General features: G+C 40.4%; 1 long non-coding RNA gene across 1 annotated transcript in view; it reads left to right on the top strand.

Annotated features, from left to right (window-relative positions):
• Positions 1-11,445, top strand: part of LOC117871391 — a 59,606-nt gene that overhangs the window by 25,441 nt on the left and 22,720 nt on the right. The window lies entirely within an intron of this gene.

Here is an 11,445-nt window from a genome sequence, read left to right as displayed (position 1 = left end):
TCCCCCATCTGTCTTCATCTATCTGTAGTCTTGTCTTATACTTAGATTGGGGCAGCACAACTGGGGAGTTGGAGGTGGGATAGCATTCCCACAATGGAAATATTGTGGGGGCTCTGCCACTGTATAAGTTTATGCACACCTGGGCGGTCAGTATGGAGGCAAAGTGGCTGTGGGACCCAGAAAGGCTGAAGTGGCTGCCCCGGGGCCCAGGATTAAGCCAGAGAGTTGGACCTGTGGAGGCTGGAATGGGCCAGGTAGGAAACCTTGACACCTTCCCAGTCTGGAGACCGTTCCCCCACACCTAGTCTCAGTACTGCCCTTCACTCCCACTCCTGTCATTCCACCCTCTCATTTGCAGGGATCTTCCTCCTGCCCCCTCTTACTTAGATTATATGCTCTTTGGCATAGGGAACATCTTTTTACTCTGTACAATGCCCAGTGTAATGGAACCATAGTCCATGACTAGGGCTCCTAGGTGCTATAATAAAGATAATAAATTTTAATAATAATTTTGTTCACATGAGTAGTTCCACTGAAGCCATTGGGGTGACTCTATGTAAGTGCTTTGCTGGAGGTAGGCTGTAAGCATTTATCACATTGTATGGCTCATTGCAATCGACTTGCATTGCACAATAGAAAAGTTTGCCTCATTAATCACTGTGTTTCTCATGTGATGTCAAAGGGTGTGAGAGCCCACACTAAGGCTTTTAATGACTAAAATCTATAAAAATAAATGCTAAGATAGATAAATGCTAGCTTTTAAGGTCAAAATTTGCATGTCTTACTCATGTGAGTAGAGACTTTAGTTGGTTTGCTTGCATGAATAAGAGCTACAGGATTGAGCCTTGGTTTTTATCACTGCATAGTGTGGCAAAAATATAGCACACTTTTTTAAAGAGCTCCACATGGCTCCTGGCTCCCTAGACACCTGTGGCATGTCATCTCTCTTTATCCCCAGCCTCCCTGCCTGGAATCTGCTTCCCCCTCCTACCTTTACCTCTCTGTGGAGTTACTATTTTTAATTTTATTTATGGGTAGATGTTTGTATGATACTTAGCCTCACAAACATTAATGTATTAAATCTCTCAATATCTCTTTGAGGTGGCTATTGTTATCCTATGTTGTAGATGGGGAAACTGAAGCACGGAGAGGTTAAGTGACTTCCCCATGTCAAGCAAGAAGTCAATAGAAAAGCTGGAAATAGCACGCAGATCCCTGACTCCCAGTGCTGTGTTCTAAGCTCAGGAACATTTCTAAAGCCCATAAGACGAACTGGGTGATTTTTTTGGACAAATAGCTCATGTGCTGCAAAATGCACTTGTGGTCAGCCAAAACTATTCATGAATTTGCTGAATAGTTTTGGCCAAAATAATTTTTTTGGTGGACTTAGGTGCTATCCCAAAATAGCCACAAGGGAGCCACAGCCTCCCTTATAATTTTTAGCCTGGTGGTTAACTGTGCTAACTAATCTGAATTGAGATCGCAGTCCAAGAGCTGCTTTTTCATCTTAAAGTTTCTATGTGTGTGTGTGTGTGTGTGTGTACGTACATTTGCTAGGGAGGTGGTATATTTGAAGTATAAGGAGTGGTTGATGTCCAGAAAACATTTTATTATTCAGTATAGAAACACTTCATGTCATAACTACCTCAAACACACGAGGCTCCCCCTCAGGAAAACCTTAGTGTTCCACTCAGAGCCCTGGCTTTTAAGATGCCTTCTCATCTTTCTATTTGATGGATTGTTTAGCACTGAGGTCCTTAGTCTGGGCCTGCCCTTTGAAAAGCCTGTCCCAGTATGCTCTGCCGGTAGCAGATTCTTTAAATTTGGAGCAGATGAACAACTGCAGCTCTAAAGTGGCCAGTTTACTACTGACTATTGCAGGCAGCACAGTCCTCCTAAGAAGCTGGGAAGTATATTTGCTGCTGTTTCCCTCCACTTTTTCTTCTTGTATGCCTAATGGGGTGTATATGCTCATAAATATATATCAAGTACATATACATAAAAGGTTGTTACAAGGAAGAGGGAGAAAAAATGTTCTTCTTAACCTCGGAGGCTAGGACAAGAAGCAATTGGCTTAAATTGCAGCAAGGGCGGCTTAGGTTGGACATTAGGAAAAACTTCCTAACTGTCAGGGTGGTTAAGCACTGGAATAAATTGCCTAGGGAGGTTGTGGAATCTCCATCATTGGAGATTTTTAAGAGCAGGTTGGACAAACACCTGTCAGGGATGGTCTAGATAATACTTAGTCCTGCCACAAGTGCGGGCAACTGGACTAGATGACCTCTCGAGGTCCCTTCCAGTTCTATGATTCTATGATATAGAAGTATAAAACCAATGAAGTGGATACAAGTGGTCAGGTTTTATTGGGATGAGTTTGGGATGGACATATTACTCAAGGGGCAAGGTAAGAAACCAGCTGTTTATTGTATATGATGGGTAATCAAAATGAATAAGCAAAAACACCATTTGGGAAAAAGTGATTCTTTTCTTTGCATTTTTTTCTTGCATTTTGGAGACACTATGAACTAGATAACTTCCCTGTACTCCTGTGGGTGGAGGGGATTTTGATCTGGTAGGTCTCAATTAGGTTTCCAAATAAAGGGGGTTTATCAGCTGTACAATCCCAGCCAGTGGAGACTTCTCTGTGTGGGATTAAGCTCTGAGAGGTTTACAGACTAGGATCCTCTCTCTATGCTACTCTCCCATTTCTAGGCAATGGCTATCCATGTTGTTACCTGGGCTGTGACTGAAATGGTATTATCTGGATGCCTCCTAAAGGATCCTGCTGCTTTGAGAATGACCAAAGATCTATTAAAAAGAACAGGAGTACTTGTGGCACCTTAGAGACTAATAAATTTATTTGAGCATAAGCTTTCGTGGGATACATCCCACTTCTTCAGATGCATAGAATGGAACATATATTGAGGAGATATATATACACACACATACAGAGAGCATGAACAGGTGGGGGTTGTCTTACCAACTCTGAGAGGCCAATTAAGTAAGAGTAAAATAACTTTTGAAGTGATAATCAAGATAGCCCATTACAGACAGGTTGATAAGAAGTGTGAGAATACTTAGATGGGGAGATAGATTCAATGTTTGTAATGGCTCAGCCATTCCCAGTCTTTATTCAAACCTAAATTGATTGTGTCTAATTTGCATATCAATTCGAGTTCAGCAGTTTCTCGTTAGTCTGTTTTTGAAGCTTTTCTGTTGTAAAATAGCCACCGCAGGTCTGTCATTGAATGACCAGACAGGTTAAAGTGTTCTCCCACTGGTTTTTGAGTATTATGATTCCTGATGTCAGATTTGTGTCCATTAATTCTTTTGCGTAGAGACTGTCCGGTTTGGCCAATGTACATGTCAGAGGAGCATTGCTGGCACATGATGGCATATATCACATTGGTAGATGTGCAGGTGAATGAGCCCCTGATGTTATGGCTGATGTGATTAGGTCCTATGATGATGTCACTTGAATAGATATGTGGACAGAGTTGGCATCGGGCTTTGTTGCAAGGATAGGTTCCTGGGTCAGTGTTTTTGTTCAGTGATGTGTGGTTGCTGGTGAGTATTTGCTTCAGGTTGGGGGGTTGTCTGTAAACCAGGACAGGTCTGTCTCTCAAGATCTGTGAGAGTGAGGGATCATCCTTCAGGATAGGTTGTAGATCCTTGATGATGCGCTGGAGAGGTTTTAGTTGGGTGCTGAAGGTAACAGCTAGTGGTATTCTGTTATTTTCTTGGTTGGGCCTGTCTTGTAGGAGGTGCTCGTCTGGCTCTGTCAATCTATTTTTTCACTTCAGCAGGTGGGTACTGTAGTTTTAAGAATGCTTGATAGAGATCTTGTAGGTGCTTGTCTCTGTCTGAGGGATTGGAGCAAATGCGGTTGTATCTTAGAGCCTGGCTGTAGACAATGGATCTTGTGGTGTGTTCTCCTCCACAGGACTCTGGATACCCTTCCCCATGATTCCTAGGGATCTTTGTGGGTGGAAGATTCTTTCATTCATACATCTACTGAGGCAACAATTTGAACTACTGATTAGATCACTTATATGGCTTTTTAATGAATTTTTTTGTCATTGTCCCATTTAGACACAATAGTTTTACTTCTGAGGATAATGAGGTAAAAGGCTAAGGTTTGTTAGTATCTGCTAATAAATATTAACCCTTTTAGTTCTTTCTCTTTGTATATTTTCATTCATTTATATATCAACTAATCCTAAGAATCTTTATCTTCATCAAAGAGTGTGTCTGAATTCTAAGGCCCAGAATACTGATCCTTGAACGATAAGTAATTCTATTCAGGAATTTTCTCCATTATGCTGTACTTTAACAATCTATAAAACTCCAGATATTCTTGGAAACCTGTCTGTCTGTAATGCTTACGTAAGTATATATAGACTTGGGAAACTAATAAGGGACGATTGTTACAGCAGATGTTTTCTGTTGTGGAACCACTAGGAAAGAATGATTGTTGGGTAAGAAAGACCCACTGAGAAATTATTTTGAGGAATTGTTAGTTCTCTCAGCTGTCAATAATCATGCCTTCACACATAAATTAGGTAAAGTGAGAATGTATAGAAATGACCTCAGCACATATGTTGCTGGGAGAATATTCTTGGCAAAGAGGGTTTATTTGTCTAAAACTCTATATAATGATATTGGTATGGGAACTTAGCTGGGGGAAATGAAACCTGCGGGTCCGTCCACATACAGTCAAGGAGAAAGCCAGAACCAACTCTTGGTCTGACAAAAAGGGTTGACAATGTCTTTCTTTCTTTCTTTCTGTATTCTGTATAGTGCTGTACTAATCTGATTGGTAATCTTTGATTAAATAATTCCAATTGAGTCAGTTATTTGACAATCTTGAGTTATTAACTCAGACATGCAACAGTTTTGTTCCAGTTCTACCTACTAAGCTGAATGTAGGTTATAGTTACAGCAGGACAGAATGAGAAATGAGACAGACCAAGAGTAATGGATGAAATCTGGTAATGGTAACAGAACTTTTTCCATGGTGGTCAATACTGTAGCTCTTTTAACATGCTAGGTTTTTTTTATCTATTTCAGTAAAAATCACTAGTGGGCTTTTGCATTTTTTGAAAAATGTCTAGGTGTAACAGAAATGTGATACTGTGGGGAAATAAATAGCACAGATCCCGATAACCTATGACACTGTCAAGCTAATGGTAAGTAGTATTCCTGTTTTAGGAAACTGTTATTTTACTGTAGGTCACCTACTGAGTCGGGGATTTCTGGGAACTGAACTGAGCTCTCCTGATTCAGTCTGCTGTCTTAGCCATTGAACTATGCTGCCTCCATTTTCTTACATAGCTCCCCCTCTACCAGGGCCGGCTCCAGGGTTTTGGCCGCCCCAAGCAGCCGAAGGAAAAAAAAAAAAAAAAAAAAGCTGCGATTGCGATCTGCGGTGGCAATTCGGAGGGAGGTCCTTCACTACGAGTGGGAGTGAGGGACTGTCCGCTGAATTGCCGCCGAATAGCTGGGCATGCCACCCCTCTCCCGAGCAGCCGCCCCAAGCACCTGCTTGCCAGGCTGGTGCCTGGAGCCGGCCCTGCCCTCTACACAGATTATGGTGAAGCTAGATACCAGTTGAGAACTGACTGGAGCATAATTCCTAAGGGAGATTTTTTGGGATGTGTATTCTATTATTTCTATTGCACACTGTAACCTTCCTGTGTTCAGAAAGTCATAACTGACTTTAGCTGCCACAAATTTTGAATTTGAATTTCAATGGTGGATGCTCCCTATGGCCTGATCCTGCAAACTCTTCTGCACATGAAAGCTGTTATTCAACCTCCAGAACAGCTCTGGAAAGTCCTAACTATCAATACTTCATGGTATTAATGCTAACGTAACTACAGTGTCACATCAATATTTGCCATGCATCTGACGAAGTGGGTATTCACCCACGAAAACTTATGCTCCAAGACATCTGTTAGTCTATAAGGTGCCACAGGACTCTTTGTTGCTTTTTACAGATCCAGACTAACTCGGCTACCCCTCTGATACTTGACATCAATGTTTGTGACTTTATATAATGAATACTGCTCTGTTGAATTTTCAGGAGCAATAGGATAGATCTTCTCTGGGGTAAATTGTGGTAGTTCCACTGAAGCAAGTAAATCTAGGCTGATTAACACCAGAAGGGGATTTGACCCTATGTATTTTTAAATATATGTGCTTTGTGTTAGCTGAGTTATTTATCCAGTAGTTCAAAAATACATGAACAGTAAGTGCATACTAAACCATAACCTGTTACTGTATGTCTCCTCCCTTGTATTTTGTTTAACTGTTAATAATTTCAACCCTAGATATTATTGACAAGGAGGATAATTGCTTAGTTTGGAGACAGTGGTACTGTATAACTGAGAGTAATGGAAGGAATTAAGAAAAGGAAAATCTATGCTAATAGTAGGAAATATTTCTTGATGTTAAATACGTTTAGCTACATAAATTTCTTCCAATGGATGTTGGAAAATCCCTATCACCTGGGACTGCTAAAACTAGCTTGGACAAAATTCAGGAAACAGGCTATAGAGCACAATTTTGCGTTTTCAGGGAGATGGTCTGCATGATCAAATGTCTTTTCAATCTCCAACTTCATCATTGAAGAATTAAATAACTCAGTTTATTTTTTTTCAAATGTAAATCCCTGTAAAGATTTTCAATTTAATTTTTTAAATCAACAAGCTAACAGGCTAGTTCTGAGGTGTGTGCATACATGCATGGAATTCTACTCTACATTCTGCCTGTCTGCTCCATGCTTCTATGCAGACTAAAAAGACATCTCCAAGACACATGGTCTCCTGCTCAGGCAACTCATCTTGCAGATAAACATGAAGCAGACAAGCCCAGCTGGGAAAAAGCATTAGGTGCTTGCATATGCATCATGTGTAAAGTCAATTTTCTGGGGCACTATCCTTGAGAAGTGGTTTTTCAATCCATGGCTACACCTGTGCAGTCAGTCAATTTGGGGGAGTATGTTTTTGCTAAAGTGTTTTTTAAATCCTGTCTACACATGAAGAAATGCAGCAATACATTTGCTTTCTGTGATACATTTCATGCTAGCATATTGAAATCCTGATGGAAAATCTAATCCAATGTATCTGTCTGTTGTAGCCAAACTCCAGCATTTTGCCTAGAACATAATATTGCATCTCAGAAGCATGTGATTACCTATCTAACAGAGAGCAACAGAGTGCAAATGCCCTAGATTCCAAAGAGCTCTTCCCCTTTTTACTACATTTATGAGAGCTGTACTTTTATACTGTGCAGTAAGGATTGCATATTATAAGACAAATACCAAAGATTTGCCAAGAATGTATTTTTTGGCCTTTTGGTCATTGAACTATAAGGGTGATCTAAAACGTCATTGGCTAAAAAGCTGAAAGGTAAATAATTCCATATTATTGAAGTCAGAGAAATGAGTCATCCCATAACTGTATGCTTCAAAGTTTTCAAATGATTTTATTGGATTGGAATCTGTTAATACAAGTGTGTATTTCATTTTCCTTAGTAAGTATCGACCTTGGACTTTGACAGACAATACATTGTGCAAATTAGCACAATATCTCTACTTTAGCTTTAGAAGTTACAGTTTTACTTTGTAGGAAAGTTTTAAGTTGGACTTATTAGACCAAACTCTAGTGTTGTGTGTGTGGTGTTTCCCCCCCTCCCTCTGGTTCAACAGCTTACTGAATGTCATTACAGGGTCTTTTAATCTCTTTTCAGAATAAAAATTAACTCCTCTAATTTTGCATATAATTGACTAGTCCAGGGGTCGGCAACCTCTGGCATGCGGCTCGCCAGCGTAAGCACCCTGGTGGGCCAGGCCAGTTTGTTTACCTGCTACGTCCGCAGGTTCAGCCGATCGCGGCCCCCATTGACCGTGGTTCACCACTCCGGCCAATGTGGGCTTTGGGAAGCGGCGCTGGCTGAGGGATGTGCCGGCTGTGGCTTTCCGCCGCCCCCATTGGCCTGGGACAGCGAACCGCAGCCAGTGGGAGCTGCGATCGACTGAACCTGCCGATGCGGCAGGTAAACAAACTGGCCCGGCCCGCCAGGGAGCTTCCCCTGTCGAGCCGCGTGCCAGAAGTTGCTGACCCCTGGACTAGTCTGTAGTATCCAATTAGGCACCAGGTAAGAGGCGATGTGATACATTATTATGCACAATTACAAGATAAGGAAACTTTTCACTCTACAAACACATCCAGAGCACAGTTCATGATAAAATTATGAATGCAAATCATTAGAGAACCAATGAAGGTGAGTAAATTTCAGTAAGCAACATAAAACCCTGCCAACAGAAAAGACTTGGATATTGGATCTGCTAGATGTTTCTTCTTGTTGGTTGTTTGTACGTGATGTGCCTCTGCCTTTCAGGGAAGCTCAATGTAGCCATTGCAATTATTACAAACCCTTTTGAAAACGGAAAAAAAGTAAACCTTCCAGGCCAAATTCTGTTCTCATTTATCAATATACAAATGAGTTGGGGCCCAACAAATGTTAAATTTGGAGGTGTGAATTCAAACACGTGTAGAGTAAATGAAAACCTCTTGAAATAAGAATGGAGCTGGATGTACTTATTCCTAAACCCATGTAGTTTTGGACTTACTAAGGTACAGAGAGCTTGTATTTAATTCTATAATTTTAATTTAAACATTACATAACCCAACAGTGAGATCCTGCTGCAGTCTGCAGTTCTTTGATCTTCTGGCAGTCCAGAATGCTGCCTCCCAAAACGTAGGATGATCTTTTGCCTCTTTACACAATGTTGTAGTCTCTGTCAGTATCATTAACAGTTTAACAAATAGATGAGAGTTTACAGTATGCCAGATTATGTTGAGAAAACATTTTAATAAGGGACAGGCTAAAATTAATAGTTCCAAATTGAGAAGTAAAGGGTAGAGGAAAGGTAACAAAATTATCAAGAAATGGTTTGCTTTTTTGAGTAACCATATGATACAGATGATATTCTTTGTAGGGAAAGAAAGTGTGTGTACAAAGTTAGAAATGTCACCAGGTTACTTTTCTGATTTTTATCTCCAATTAACCTTAATCAAATCTGATGTAAAACTGATATAGATTTCAGCACCTTAGAATATCTTTGGAGAAACTTTCTTGTGGGATCTGGTTTGTTTTGGAATTAGCTGAGATCAGTGCCCCCTTCCTTTGTGCTAGGTGCTGTACACACATGTAATAAACAGTGGTTCCTGCCTGGAAATGCTTAGGACTTGATTGTGCATTTACCCCTAAGGGACTTACTCCCTTACTCCCCTGACTAGGCACAAAGGGGGACCCACACTGATAGGACAGAGAATAAGTGGGGGAAAAGGAAGTATCATTATTCCCAGCTCACAGCTGAGGAACTAAGGTACAGAGTAAGTGACTTACCCAAGAACACAGGGACGTAGTCTATGGTGGATCTTGGAATTAAACCCAGATCTCCTTAGTCCCTTAAACATGACCATTCTTCCTCATATGAGAAAGAGGATCACCAAGAAGTGATCACTATGAATATTGTCACCTTTGTACTTCCTCTCCCCCCCCGCCTTTTTTTTTTTTTGGCCCATGGTTCTCCCTTATTGTGTCCCTTCAATTTTTGATTGTGCAATCTTTGGGGAAGGATTGTGTCTTCACTTGGTTTTGTGATGCATTTAGTTTTTTGAGCAATTTGAAAACATGCCAACAGAAACAATTTAAAAACAACCACCGTCCTATAGTACAAAAGAATGAGGGTTATCAAAGAAGAGCCAAAAGGAAGAATTTACTCAGCAGAGTTTAATACTCATAAAATTTCTCAGTTAAGAGTCTTCTAGAAATGGAACGTGTCCAATATCCTCCCTTCCCTACAAAGAAATGTCATCAAAATATTTTTGTAATGAGGAAGTAATTTGCTTATAAATTACCAAGTGGTGGGGATTAATTAAATGATAAAAATGCTACTTATGCCTATTAAACAAATTAATCAACTTTACATCCTTCAAATACATTTCAGCAATTTGTCTTATATTTTCCTGCACCTGGCTTTCTAGTTAGCTACATATTTGCTAGTTTAATGGATTTTGAGTAACATCTATTTACATTTTTAATACATGCAGTACTTCATAAACCTGGCTTTACTACGTCAATTGCTTTCTTTCCAAATCCTCTTTTCTTTTAATCCTAGGTTCCTTTCCATAAATTTATTTTGCACCAATTTCCTCTTCTTGTGCCAATTTGTGGACCCTCTTCCCCTCTAATAATCCCCACTCCAGTCCTAGAACATCTAAATCATGCAACTGTGGCATCTGGTGGAAGGAAAATGTTTGGAACAACCGTAGTCTCACATACCATCTCATCCAAGTCAATATTTATTCCTGATCATAGACACGTACGAGGTCAATAGTATCGGTACAACCTTAAATCCAGTGAATTTAGTTCATCCTTTTGCAAGGAGAGAGCTTTTCCTTATGGCATATTTAATTATACTCGATGCAGTCTGTAAATTGTTTATAGTAGTTCCTGCTATGTGCTCTCCAGACTGAGAGAAAAAAAGTCATTGTTCCTATCTCATAGAACTGGAAGGGACCTTGAAAGGTCATCAAGTCCAGCCCCCTGTCTTTACTAGCAGGACCAAGCACTGATTTTTGCCCCAGATCCCTAAGTGGCCCCCTCAAGGATTGAATTTACAACCACGGGGTTAGCAGGCTAATGCTCAAACCACTGAGCTATCCCTCCTGGCTAAAGCTAGGAGCTTGCAAAGTAAGGATAGATAGACAAGTAGACCAAGATTAGGGGGCATGGGAAATAACACTTTTTTTTTCTAATTTAATTTTTTTGTCAACATGAGTCACACTTCAAGCATGGAAGAAATGGATCTTCAAGAGGTTTTGAACTGGATTTAAATGTGAAAAAGGTGGGCAGATGATGTCAGCGAGGGAGCACCATGCACAGGACCTGCTCTGGTTTTAAATGTCTTAAGTGATGGGGTTGTTGAGCCATGTTGGTCCCAGGATATTAAGCTGGGTGAGGTAACGTCTTTTATTGGATCAACTTCTGCTTGTGAGAGAGACAAAGTTTTGAGCTTACAGAGAACTATTAAGCTCGAAAGCTTCTCTCTTTCACCAAGAGAAGTTGGTCCAATAAAAGACATTACCTCACCCACTATCTTTCAAGTGGTGGGGTCGTTTCCACTTCCCTTGAAAGACTAGTCTACAGTCCAGTAGAACTCATTGCTAGGATTTTGTCCCTGGGATTCAGCTTGAATTACTTTAGTGTAGTTTCACTGAAATAACTTAATTATACCCACAGAAAATCAATGCAATAAACCACTGTGGTGGAAACATTGGCAGCAAAAGGACAATATAATGCTTTGTCTGTTTTTTTTTAACAAGAAAATTGTAGGGAGTTTCTGAAAACGTTGAAAGTTTGCTTTGAGAGTTG

The sequence above is a fragment of the Trachemys scripta genome, chromosome 1 (genome assembly GCF_013100865.1).
Source record: "Trachemys scripta elegans isolate TJP31775 chromosome 1, CAS_Tse_1.0, whole genome shotgun sequence".
Taxonomy (NCBI): Eukaryota; Metazoa; Chordata; order Testudines; family Emydidae; genus Trachemys; species Trachemys scripta.
Note: the sequence above shows the minus strand (reverse complement) of the source record. Positions and strands in the feature narration are given on the sequence as shown.